We start from the raw sequence: 12,789 nt of genomic DNA, 5'->3' as shown, positions 1-12,789 counted from the left end.
AGTCCAATTAGAGCTCATGATAGCTCAATGGAAAGCCCTGCTTGTCTACTTTCCAACCCAAGTGGAATTTCTGGATTTGGATGTCATTTACCCCTCCAAAGCTTCAATCGCCAAATACTGCTTCCTGTGGGTGCAAAAGGTGGCAGAGAGGTCATTTTTTGGGTGTTTTTGACCCTTTAGGCAACCCAGAACTTGATGAAATACTTAAGTAATCCATGAGAATGCATAAATTTTGATGATAAATACAAAAAGGTAAAGTTTTCCTCCAGAGGATCTCCCAATTATAAGCGCGCGCCAAGTGGCGCTACGCATTGGGCAGGAAAATCTGTTTTGAAGCCAAAAAATTCAAAATTGACAAAATTTTCTCCAAATTTGTTGAAATTTGCACTGAAGGTCCATCATCAAGTATCATGCTTAGCCAAAGAAGCTTCAGCCAATATTTGGAGCCTATCATGCCTTTTGCATCGTTTTATTGCTCTCCGTAGTCTTGCCTTCAGGATTTTGATCCTTGCGTTGCAAACATGAGTTCGTGCCTAATAATGATTTTTCATGTGCCTGAGCATGTCCTTGTCTTTGTTTTCCTTCACCAACAGCTTCTCAAGATGAATTTTGACCCACTCGAGCCAAGTTTCTCGTTCAGCCTCTATCTCCTGCTCCAATGGAGTGAAATCTATCCTCCTCCTTTTGGCAGCTTGGCGGTTTTGCCGAATGTTTTGTAACTCCATGACTGTATGCTGATCCTCTAGTTGTTTGTTTCGCTGCTCCAAATAGTTGATGACCCATTGAGATCTCTGCAACTTGGCGGTCAATACATCTATCTCGACCTTCTGCTCCTGAATAATCTTCCTCAGCTTTGAGCTAGGAGAGCTCACATCATCATCGATGAGGATGAAATCAATGTCTTGGCCTCCTAAAGGGCCCTCATCCTGCATAGGCTTCTTGCCTCTATCCTGTACCTGTGCTGCTGATGACGGCAACGAGACCCCTTCCACCTCAGGTGGAGATAGTACTCGTCAGGCTGCTGCAAACAATCCCCTCGTGCCTCTGTGATAGGTGACATATGCCAGCACTAGTAGTCTCCGCCTCCTAACCTCCATACTAATGTGAAGGTTCACTCACATCATGGACAACCTCTTGATGAGCTGCTGAAGCTGTGAAGAACTCACGGGAAATGAAGTCTTCCCATGTGATACCTGTTTGGTCAATTTAGTGTGTCCTAAATTGCTATTTAAAATGTCAATCCGAGAGTTGTAAACTGCTGAAGTGAAGTGCATTGCATATGCAAGATAACCGATTTCTTAGTTCTTTGTCGTTTTTGAGTTTTTAGTTTGTTTTTGGGTTTATCTTCTGTTGATTCCCTAATGTGAAATGGCAGAATTGAAAGTCAAGTATGGATGGTAATGGTGATTTCTACAATGATTTTCCAAATTTTAAAGTTCTCAAAAAGGTTTCAAACTGACTGTGATGAAATCAATTCTCAAAAGAAAATAAAAATGTACCAAAACAGTGAACTAGTGACAATGAAGCCCAGTATCCTTACTGCTGTATAAAAAGAAAATAAAAACTGAACTCAAAACAATTCAAAGACTGTAAGCAAAGCAAACTAAATCACACTACTTCAACTCATATTCTGACCCCTCACCTTTCGACTCGCTCTGGCTATAGGAGGTAATCATAAACAAATTGAGTAATCTGATATCTAAATTGCAGGAAATGAAATTGCATAAAATGAAACTAAGATTAAACTACTCATTCATACTTCAATCCCTGAAAATGACATAAGTAATTTAATCAGTAACTTGCAGGAAAGTAAACTAAATCATACTACATCAAGTAATATTCGGATTCCTCACTATTTGAGTCGCTTGGCTATAGGAAGGAAATCATAAACAAATGAGTAATATGATATCTAAATTTCATAAAAGTAAATAAGTAAAGCAGAACTGAAAGAAATGACAATGCTGGAATTAAAACTCAGAAAATGAATCAGCAGAAAGGACAAGATGATCTCATGTCATTAGTCATTAAAACTATGTAATTTGCCCAGGCTGACTACAAGAACTTGAAAGAAAAACACTGATCAGCTAACAATCAGGAGAAAGCATAAAAAGAAATATGGACAGCAGTTAACATGAATAATATACAAGTAAACGATTATGAAAGAAGTGACATAATGAAAGAAAGCGAGAAACTATACAGTAGATACAGAGCCTTGGTGTACAGGGGCCCTCTGCAACCTCGGCCAATCAATACTCAGTCACGAATTGAACTTAAGAACGTTGTCTTCTCATATATTAAAGTGCAGTCAAAACATAAAGATAGAGCATGACACAGTGGGCTCGTAAACACAGTCAAGATTACATGTAAAAAGCTAACTATCAAGCGTATGATAACGCGTTATTTATAACTGAAGATGCTATAACTGATTCCTAAATTCTACGCTGCCAAACAGACACGTAAATCTCCACGTCCTGAGATCTAGCAGTATGGTAGCCGTGACAAATAAATCTATGGAGTGGTGGTTGTTCGATTTGATTCACGGATTGATCCACAGGTGTTAGCACACCTCCAGAGATTGAGGAACTTGCCACGCAAAACTTCACGTGGGAAAAACAGAGCCGTGCCACCGCAAAACTCTTGGTTTGACCACTCCTTTGACCGTCCTTGACCATGGTTGTTTGTGAGTGATTCGGCTGAACCAAGGGGACACGCTCCATGTACATGTCATTTGCATCTTGCCCATGTGGCCGGATTCTCCAGTGGACACCTGTAACATAGTCTTCAACAAAATGGCTGCGGAAACTTGAGCTGGCTGCGGAAAGTGACAAGTTTCCGCAGCTGATTGAACAAAAATCTAAATCAAACAACAGTCACAAACATAGTTAGGAAACCATTTTATAAGCTCTTTTTAAACTAATATGCAATGATTTGACAGCTTGGTGGGTCAAGTAAATGGAAAAGAAGGCTAAAAAGGTGTATAGGGAAGATGCAAGTTTGGGACTCAACATACCCCCACTGTGAAGGTGTTGCATGTCCTCATGCAACCAAAATTTTAGTCATTCCCCTTTAATCCATATGTTCTGAAGCCTCTGCTAGGACATCTAGTCCTCTTTTCTTCTTTCTTGGTGCTACCACCATCCTGGGTTTCCTTATCAGACATCTGAATTTGAGATTGATCAATTCTCTACTCAACTTTCTGTGCTTTTTCATTAGTTTCTTGTTCTTCTTTTGCCATAGTCCCAAATGAAGCATAGTATTATCATGAATAATTTTATCCACTTTGCTCTTCTCCTTAAGTGCTTCATTTTCCTGCTTAATATGCCTGTTTAGAACCTCTAATTCAAACACTTCTTGCTTTAAGGATTGGACTTGTGCATCTTGTGTCATGTGGGGCAGAGTGGTACTCGGGCCTGCAGCTGTCTTTTCTAAAGATTCAAGGTAGTCATACACTTCCTGTTGACTTGGATCTATTTCGGGTGTTTTTCTTGGACTGACTTCAAAGTCTTGTGGAGGAGGAGGACTGCTTTCTAACTCTGGCCGAGAAGGGCTTTCATCAACATGTGGAGGACTAGTTTCAATACTTGTCTGAGGACGAGGTGGACTACGGCCAGCTGGAGGTTTCTCAGGTGTTTCCCCACCCAAGTCAATGAAGTGGGGCCGTTTTACTTGTGTTTTACTCCCCCTTCCTCTAAGCCTGTTGCTTCTTCTTAAATATGGTGGACTAGTACTCCCTTCTTCTATGCTTTGTTTTCCTTTTTCCTTTTTCTTTGCTGTAGCAGCCTGTTTTTGAAGATGCATTAGTCTCTCAGACAATGTTTGATAGTCTTCCTCTATAGATGGCTCAGGTGATTGGTAGACTTCTTCTATGTTTCTTTTGCCTTTCAATTTTCTCTGTTTCTTGTCCTTAGTTCTGTTCTCCTTTTCTTTTTGACCAACTTCTTGAGTTTTGGTAATAGGAGAGTCTTGGACTATGGCACTCTTTTCTTTTCTCCTACTCCTTCTCGGTGTCTTTGGTGTACTACTTTCAGGTGCCTCAGATGGCTCTTGAAAGTAATTTCTTATTAAGAATTGTTCCCAGGTATCTTTGTTTTTCTTCAGTTGGTCTTCAATGAGAATATTTACAAGTCCATGATGATATAGATGAGGTTCTATATTTCCTATGTGCTTTTGGACTGTGGTACTCATCTTTTTCAAACTCAGCAGTAAGAAATAAGGCAAATTAAGAGTTTGACTCTCTAAGAAGTTCATCAACAACCTAGCATGGTACATGTACATTGAACCAAAGCGTCCTTCGCAAGTGATAAACTTTTGGATAACTAACAGTAGGCTGGCCCATTCTTCTTTCAATGCATGAACATGAATTCCTTTTGTAAACACAGTAACGTCCATACCTGGGTTTCGTAGCATAATTCTCCATGCCTGTTCGTCCACACTTTTGTTTTTAAACCATCGCTCACCTTCTTGGGGCAAGTCTGTGGCAGCTGCTACTGTTGCTTCAGTGACCGTGAGCTTTAAGTCTCCAATTTCCACCATCTGACTGTCGAAAGACCGTGCAAAAGCTTTCGTTACCTCCTTGTTATGGCCCTTAAATTTCTGGATGAAGCGTAACCATTTTGCTTTCTTCAGCAAATCTTTTGTTTGAGGGTAACCTTCTAAATATTTAGGTCCTTCCGGTTCTGCCCTTAGTAATCGTCCCATCCTTTCCTCTGTTTTGAAATTCAACTGAAAATTCAATTGCGTGTGAGGGTTTAGCAGAGGTAAGGAGGTTCGGTTGCAGGGTTTATGGCAAGAACACAGTGGCTGCAATTGGAGGATAACAGGTAACGGGAATGTTCCGGAACTGCAAGCGGAAACAGAGGATGAGCAGCCGAGGTGAGTTCACAAAATGAAGTGCAGACGTATGTGAAGAAGATGGTCTTAACAGAATGGTAAGGAAATGGAGAGGAGTCGGGATTTTGAATTAAACAGTTGCGTACGAAATGTTACACATTTAATGAATGGCTGTGGAAAATGCGGTGGAGAGGAGGCGTAGTGAAATAGGTCACATCTCATGATTATAAGTGGTGTATGAAAGTGCAGTCGACTATGAGTTTAAACCCAAAATCAATCATAAGATCGTTAAGGAATAAATGCATGGTGTGCGGAATAATGTCGTGGGATGGTAATGGGTAATGGAGCTATCGTGATAATCATTTCACATAGTAGAGCTTTTATGGTTTGACAACTATGCAAAATTGTGCCTTCAATTGCTATTTGAAAGAAATTTTTGCTCATACCTTTGGGAACCTTGTCATTTGTTGTCCATTAGCTTTTAACCAACTGCTCTTTATTGATGTCTGGAGATGCTCCATATCTTCATTGCATATGCTCAATCACACCTGCATTTTCATGATTATTGCCCTAACATTTTGACTGTGAATTTGAAAAACAAAGTGGTGGCTGCGGAAACTGCTTATGGCTGCGGAAACTGCTTCTAGCTGCGGAAACTGCTTCTAGCTACGGAAACTGACACAGCACCCACTTGGCTGAACAAAGATAGTTAGATAATAACTAACTGAGTGAAAATGGTCCTCAAAGAGACATTTATTGATGAAATGGAATGAAATGAATGAAATGGAGTGAGATGAAGCGGAGTGAAGTGAAATGAAAATGAGATGGAGATGGAGTGGGATGGCAAATGAAGTGGAGTGAAGATGGAAAAAGAAGGAGAGAAGATTTTTTTTTGGAAAATATAGAGTGTCAGGTGTCCCTGATTTTCACTCTATATTTTCTGTATAAGACCGCCAATCATTGATTGGTTTTTAGGCTTATACAATTTTTTTTTTTAACTGAAAGAAACAAAGGCTAGCCTGGTGGGGAAGAAGGATTCTTCTTCACCAGCCTTATTGCAGAATTCTCTTGAAACATTTTGACAAATTCCTCTTTTGAGAGTGGCTTATGATAAATTTTCAATCGGTGGCCATTCACAATAAGAGGAGTTTGAAATTCATCAATGGTCTTGATTCTTACCGCTCCATTGCTAAAGACTTTGTCAATCTCATATGGCCCAAGCCAATGGGTCTGAAATTTACCTTTGAAGTCTTTAAACTTGGAATCAAATAGTAGTGCCCAATCTCCCTCTTGAAACTTTTTCTATTTGATGTATCTATCATGCCACTTAGTTCTTTGATGTTGAACTAGATCAGTTCTTAAAATTGCTTCTTGTCTGATCTCATCTAGCTCATTCAGCTGCTCCATTCTGTGATTTTGGGCTTCTGATAGATTCATCCCCATCTGAATTGTCATCTTGAAAGTCTTGACTTGAAACTCAATGGAGAGCAGGACTTCCTTCCCATAAATGAGTTCATAGGGAGAATGTATTGTTGTATTCCTCCATGTAGTTTTGTAGGCCCACAAGGCTTTAGGAAGCCTTTCTGCCCAATCTCTTCTGTGTAGATGAACAGTTTTGGTGATGATGTTCTCAATAACTTGTTTGTAGACTCCACTTGGCCATTTGCTTGCAAATGGTAAGGAGTAGATTTTCTGTGCTTGATTTTGTATTCTTCCATCAGCTTCTCCATCAAGTTAGATGTAAATTGACTTCCCTGATCTATCAAAATTTCTCTTGGGACACCAAAACGAGTAAAAATATCCTCATAAAGAAAATTAACAACTAAATTTTCAGTAGCAGAAAGTAATGCTTTGGCTTCTACCCATTTAGTGACATAATCAGTGCATACTAATATATACTTCTTCTATTTAGATGGTGGATTAATGGGTCCAGTGAAATCTAAAGCCCATTTTTCAAAGGGTTCAATGAGTACCTGTGGTTGTAATGGCATTTCATTTGAAATAGTTGGTTTCCCTACTCTTTGGCAACTATCACACCTTCTGACATATTGTTTCGTATCTTTGAAGAGGGAAGGCCAATAATATCCTAAAGAAAGGATTTTATAGGCCGTCCTTTTGTCAGCAAAGTTTCCACCGCATGGTTCATCATGACATGCCTTGAGGATGTCAGACATTTCATCTTCCCGAAAACATCTTCTGATCACACAATCTAGCCCTGTTTTAAACAATTCGTTAGAAATCCATGAATAATTTGAACTCTCCTGAATAATTCTTCTTTTTTCACTAGGAAATAAATGTGGAGGTAGCTTCCCTGTAACCAAATAGTTAGCAATATCTGCATACCAAGGAGTCTTAGTATTTACTGCAAATAAATATTCATCTCGGAACTTATCCTCTACAAGAGAATCTTCATTAGTATTTTGGATCCTAGACAAGAAATCAGCTACTGTATTTTGTTTCCCTGGTCTATCCAATACAGTAATATTGAATTCTTGTAAAAGTAAGAGCCATCTTGTAACTCTGCCATTAGTAACAGGTTTTTTCATTAGATATCTGTTGGAAATAATACTGAGAGGGGGGGGGGGGGGTGAATCAGTATTATCAAGTCAATAAAACTTTTTCATTTCCAAACTCTGATTCATATATTCTACTTCCACAACTTCTTATGATTAAGTTAATTGATCTTCAATGAGTGCATTAGAACATTATCAACCATATTATTAGTTAACAGATGCAATAACATAGAATATATCATCACACATAAGGCACACACATGAACACCATGATATAAGGTGGAAACCCAATGCGGGAGAAAACCACCTGCTGCAAGTCATCTCAATCTTCTTCTTAATAAGAAAATCCTTTTACAATATTTTGTACTGGTGCAGTCTTATACCAGTACGGGAGCTACAACCCCCTTTGCTCTTGTACTAGCCGATCCATTTACTAGTACGCAGGCTGCTACCTGCTACAATGCTCCAAAGATTTCCTTTAGCTTTTGTACTAGCTTAGATACTAGTATGTAGGTGCTGACCTACAATCTTCTCTCCTTCAGGTACCACGTTTCATCAATTTTCAGACTAGATACACTGAAGCACAACACATAATCTGAAAGGCCACATTCCATCCAATTTTCATACTGGACCCAACAACAACATTGAAGCTCATAATCAAACAACTTTCTGAATCACCCAATCACCAGATCAATACATATACAATGAAAGTTATCAACCAGATCTAGTCCACCAGATCATATAAGGATAAGTCATTATGAACCTGATCCATTCATCTATCAATACTGAAGCTAATCATAATCATTCAATCAATCACTGTTCTTATCAGAACATAATACCAGAAACGAGACATCACTTCAAAACCCAGAACACAACAATAATAAACAGGGGCAGCTAAATAGATTTCATGAAAAGTCCGCAGCTTCACCTATAGACTACCTGCGTACATCCGCACTGTTTCCAACTGCTTTCCTGCGCACCCCCGCACTGTGTCTCACAGACTTCCTGCGCACCTCCGCTCTGTGTTCAATGGAATGCCTGAGCCCCTCCGCATCTTCTGCAATTCTGGGCCTGCGCACCTGCCGCGCTTCTGCTTCATAGTATCTGTCAACAGCATTTAGTGCATGAATCATCAAGGTATGTCCGCATCAATAGAATTTCACATTCTATGTGAGAAACACCATAGCCATCATGATCATAATTTGGGAATATCTGCATCAATCAACATATGTATGAAACAACCTATCATCATATAGGTAAGAGCTCATCATCATCATGTCTCCAACAATGCAACTTTGAATAATCATCCCTGTATCCAGCCAACAATCCTCATCCATTTGTGCCAAGAATGAAAGGAATCATGCATCATAACTGTAATATATGATCTTTATGCATATGTCAACAGCAACATATGAGTGACTCATCATCAAGAAGATGTGAATTTAAGCTAAGTGCTTCTCCTTATCCTCATGAAAGTTACCATGTAAGCACCATTAGAGAATCAACCACAAATCTGATCCAAGAACCATGTGAACAACTCATAGCAAGATGAATCATTTATCTATATAAGCATCATCACCAAGGACTATTAACCATAATGCCAACAATGCATTAAGAGCATATGCTCCCCCTAAACTTGTGCCATCTGTCAGATCTTATCAGTAAGAAAAGTCAGCCAATAAATGCCTCAAGACAGATCCGCAGTTTCTCATTATATGGCCTGCGTGGCTCCGCACGTCACCTTCCGCGCCTCTGCGTATCCCCGCAGAGAGCCTTCTACTACAGCGAGTACCCACGCATTGTTTCTTCAATCACGCCGCGTACTACTACTGTGGCCACGCACCCTCAGATGCTATCGCGCCACGTATCTACGGACCTGTGGCTTCTGTAGCGCTGCGTACTTTTACTGTTCTTCCGCACCTGAACCTCTATCGCGCTGCGTACCCACGCACCGCACCTTCTTCTGATGTGCGTACCCACGCACTGTGCCTTCTTCTGCTGTGCGTACCCCCGCACTTGCACAGTTAATCGTCTGCGTACCTCTGATTAGAACTCAATTAAATGGTCCTCCAAGGTGCCTCTGACAGTCAGATACACAGATCTGATCTTGTGCTCGAGAGATCATACTTCATAGATTCACTTCCAACTTCACTTTCCCTACTGCCTTTCTTCAAACAATCATATACGCGATTGTGCAGTATCCAACTCACGTATATACGCGACTTCCCTTTATGGAGTTTGCATATGAGATTCAGGACACTGAAGTTTTGTACTTTCAGCTCCCTTTGATTCTGGTATGTCTGTACGTTGTGATGTGCCGCCCTTTTCTGACTGTACTTCCTTTTTCCTCCATATCTTCAAGCGTGATGATGAAATTTTCTCCTTTTGATATGGTGCCCACACTTTGTTCCTGCATTCCTTAGCCATATGTCCAAGCTTGTTACATGCATAACATCTTACATGTTTCATATTCCTCCTGTAACAGTCAGTAGCTCTATGACCATACATATTGCAAGCAAAGCAATATCCATTAAAGTACCTTGAATGTGATGGTCTTTTTGCATAATGGTCTTGAACCCTTCTTCTTCTACATCTAGCTGCAACATGTCCAAGATTATGACATACATAACATTCAACATTATTCATAGGAGGAGTAAAGGATTTTCTTTGAGGAATCTCTTTCCTTGGTTGATGATGAGATTGATCTTTCATTTCTTCGTTGATCACTTTAGATTTCTCTTTAGAGTTCCTTGCCTCACCTTGTGAACTAGATTCACCTTCAACAGATTCATGGAAACCAAGACCAGTCTTTATAGCAGGAGACCTTTGACTACTAAGAATATCATCCAAGACTTTAGAACTATCTTGAAATCGTAAAAGCTTATCCTTTTCTTCTAATTTACCTTTCAAGATATTTACCTCAACCTGAAGCTGTTCTTCCTTTTCAAGAGATTGCTTTTTCAAATCTTCTTCAGCTTTCCTTCCTTCTTCCATTTGTTCCCTTAGTTTGAGAATCTCCTTTTCTTGTTCTTCATTTAGATCCTGCTGCATTTGACGAACTCGGAAGGCACATTCCAGCTGAGATTTTAAGCTGATGACTTCGTTGTCTTGTTTTTCAATTGCTTGATGTAGATCTTCATTCTGCTTCTTTGATTCTTCAAGATCTCCTTTTAGTGAGAGGATTGTAGCTTCAAGATTTTCATAGTAGCTGGATCTATCTTTGAGTTTCTTGATGGTTGTGCTTCTTTCGTTGACTTCTTTTCTTAATGATGTCACTTCATGCTGCAATTTTTGACATTGGTCTTCCTTGTCCTTGAGTAGTTTTCTTACCTTGTTTCCTTCTTCTAGTTGGGCCTTTAGTTTGGTAGCTTCTTCTTTGAAGTCACATTCCCTTTTGTTCAATAGATCTTGTTGATCTCTAATTTTGTCTGTCAGCCTTTTAAATTCTGCCTCTATTTGATATCTTTCTTGTTCACCCATAAGAGCAAATTCAGTAGTTTCGCTATCACTTTCATCTCTTCCAAAAGGAAAGATAGCTGGAACCTCAGAGGATAATATATTCATACCTGATAATGATTCTGAATCTGAAGAGCTTCTTATACCTAATCCCCAATCGATTCTCCCACTGTCATAGTTCTTCTGAGATGACTTCTTTTTCTTAGGTGATTTCTTCTTAAGCTTCTTTCCCATTATTTCACGGATCTCCTTCAAGCGATCAAGCTTCTACCAAAGGACCTGCTCTGATACCAATTGTTGGAAATAATACTGAGGGGGGGGGTGAATCAGTATTATCAAGTCAATAAAACTTTTTCATTTCCAAACTCTGATTCATATATTCTACTTCCACAACTTCTTATGATTAAGTTAATTGATCTTCAATGAGTGCATTAGAACATTATCAACCATATTACCAGTTAACAGATGCAATAACATAGAATAGATCATCACACATAAGGCACACACATGAATACCATGATATAAGGTAGAAACCCAATGCGGGAGAAAACCACCTGCTGCAAGTCATCTCAATCTTCTTCTTAATAAGAAAATCCTTTTACAATATTTTGTACTGGTGCAGTCTTATACCAATACGGGAGCTACAACCCCCTTTGCTCTTTTACTAGCCGATCCATTTACTAGTACACAGGCTGCTACCTGCTACAATGCTCCAAAGATTTCCTTTAGCTTTTGTACTAGCTTAGATACTAGTATGTAGGTGCTGACCTACAATCTTCTCTCCTTCAGGTACCACGTTTCATCAATTTTCAGACTGGATACACTGAAGCACAACACATAATCTGAAAGGCCACATTTCATCCAATTTTCATACTGGGCCCAACAACAACATTGAAGCTCATAATCAAACAACCTTCTGAATCACCCAATCACCAGATCAATACATATACAATGAAAGTTATCAACCAAATCTAGTCCACCAGATCATATAAGGATAAGTCATTATGAACCTGATCCATTCATCTATCAATACTGAAGCTAATCATAATCATTCAATCAATCACTGCTGTTATCAGAACATAATACCAGAAACCAGACATCACTTCAAAACCCAGAACACAACAATAATAAACAGGGGCATCTAAATAGATTTCATGAAAAGTCTGCAGCTTCACCCATAGACCACCTGCGTACATCCGCACTGTTTCCAACTGCTTTCCTGTGCACCCCCGCACTGTGTCTCACGGACTTCCTACGCACCTCTGCTCTGTGTTCAATGGAATGCTTGCGCCCCTCCGCATCTTCTGCAATTCTGGGCCTGTGAACCTGTGCACCTGCCGCGCTTCTGCGCCTGCGTATCTGCGCACCTGCAACGCTTCTGCGCCTGCGTATCTCCGCACTTTTCTTTCACTGCACTTGCGGTCCTACGGGTATAGACAATTTTCAGACTTCAAGGATAACCCAGACTATCAGATCTACAGATCTGATCATGCGCCGAGGAGATATCAACCCATTAGTAGATCCGACTTGTAATTCTCATGTTTCTCCTTGATATTGATTCAACTCTCTCTTACAAACCGATTACAAGAATTTCAAATCTAGCTTCTCTTAAGATCTTCTAATTTCACAAGTGTCTAGCCAAATGATCTCCTTTGCTTTATATAGGCAAGCTCTTGCTAAAACGATGAGTCAATACCATAGATAACCAATACAAGGGGCCCAAAAACATGGGGCTCAATAATAATAATAATAATATAAAACAATACCACTGACCAAACCATAGGATCAAATACGTCAGGCTAAATACTATGGTCCCACATTGGATTCCCACGTGAGAATAATTTTTCACTGCATGAAAGTGCGTGAACTAGGGTCCGCACCTTTTACATGGTGTACCTGCGGGTATGTACACACTTTATCTATGATATTCCTGCGGGTCCGCAGCTTTTGTACTGTGTACCTGCGTACTTCTTATTTTCTTCATTATTGT

At 39.7% G+C, this 12,789-nt stretch overlaps 1 pseudogene; it reads right to left on the bottom strand.

Annotated features, from left to right (window-relative positions):
* The window catches only part of LOC149206147 (aspartyl protease family protein 2 pseudogene), a 79,388-nt pseudogene that overhangs the window by 37,463 nt on the left and 29,136 nt on the right, over positions 1-12,789 (bottom strand).

Source organism: Pinus tabuliformis, chromosome 1_2, assembly GCF_031772625.1.
Source record: "Pinus tabuliformis cultivar Carrire ecotype Pingquan chromosome 1_2, CPIR1, whole genome shotgun sequence".
Classification (NCBI taxonomy): Eukaryota; Viridiplantae; Streptophyta; class Pinopsida; order Pinales; family Pinaceae; genus Pinus; species Pinus tabuliformis.
This window is presented reverse-complemented; position numbering and strand designations above follow the sequence as displayed.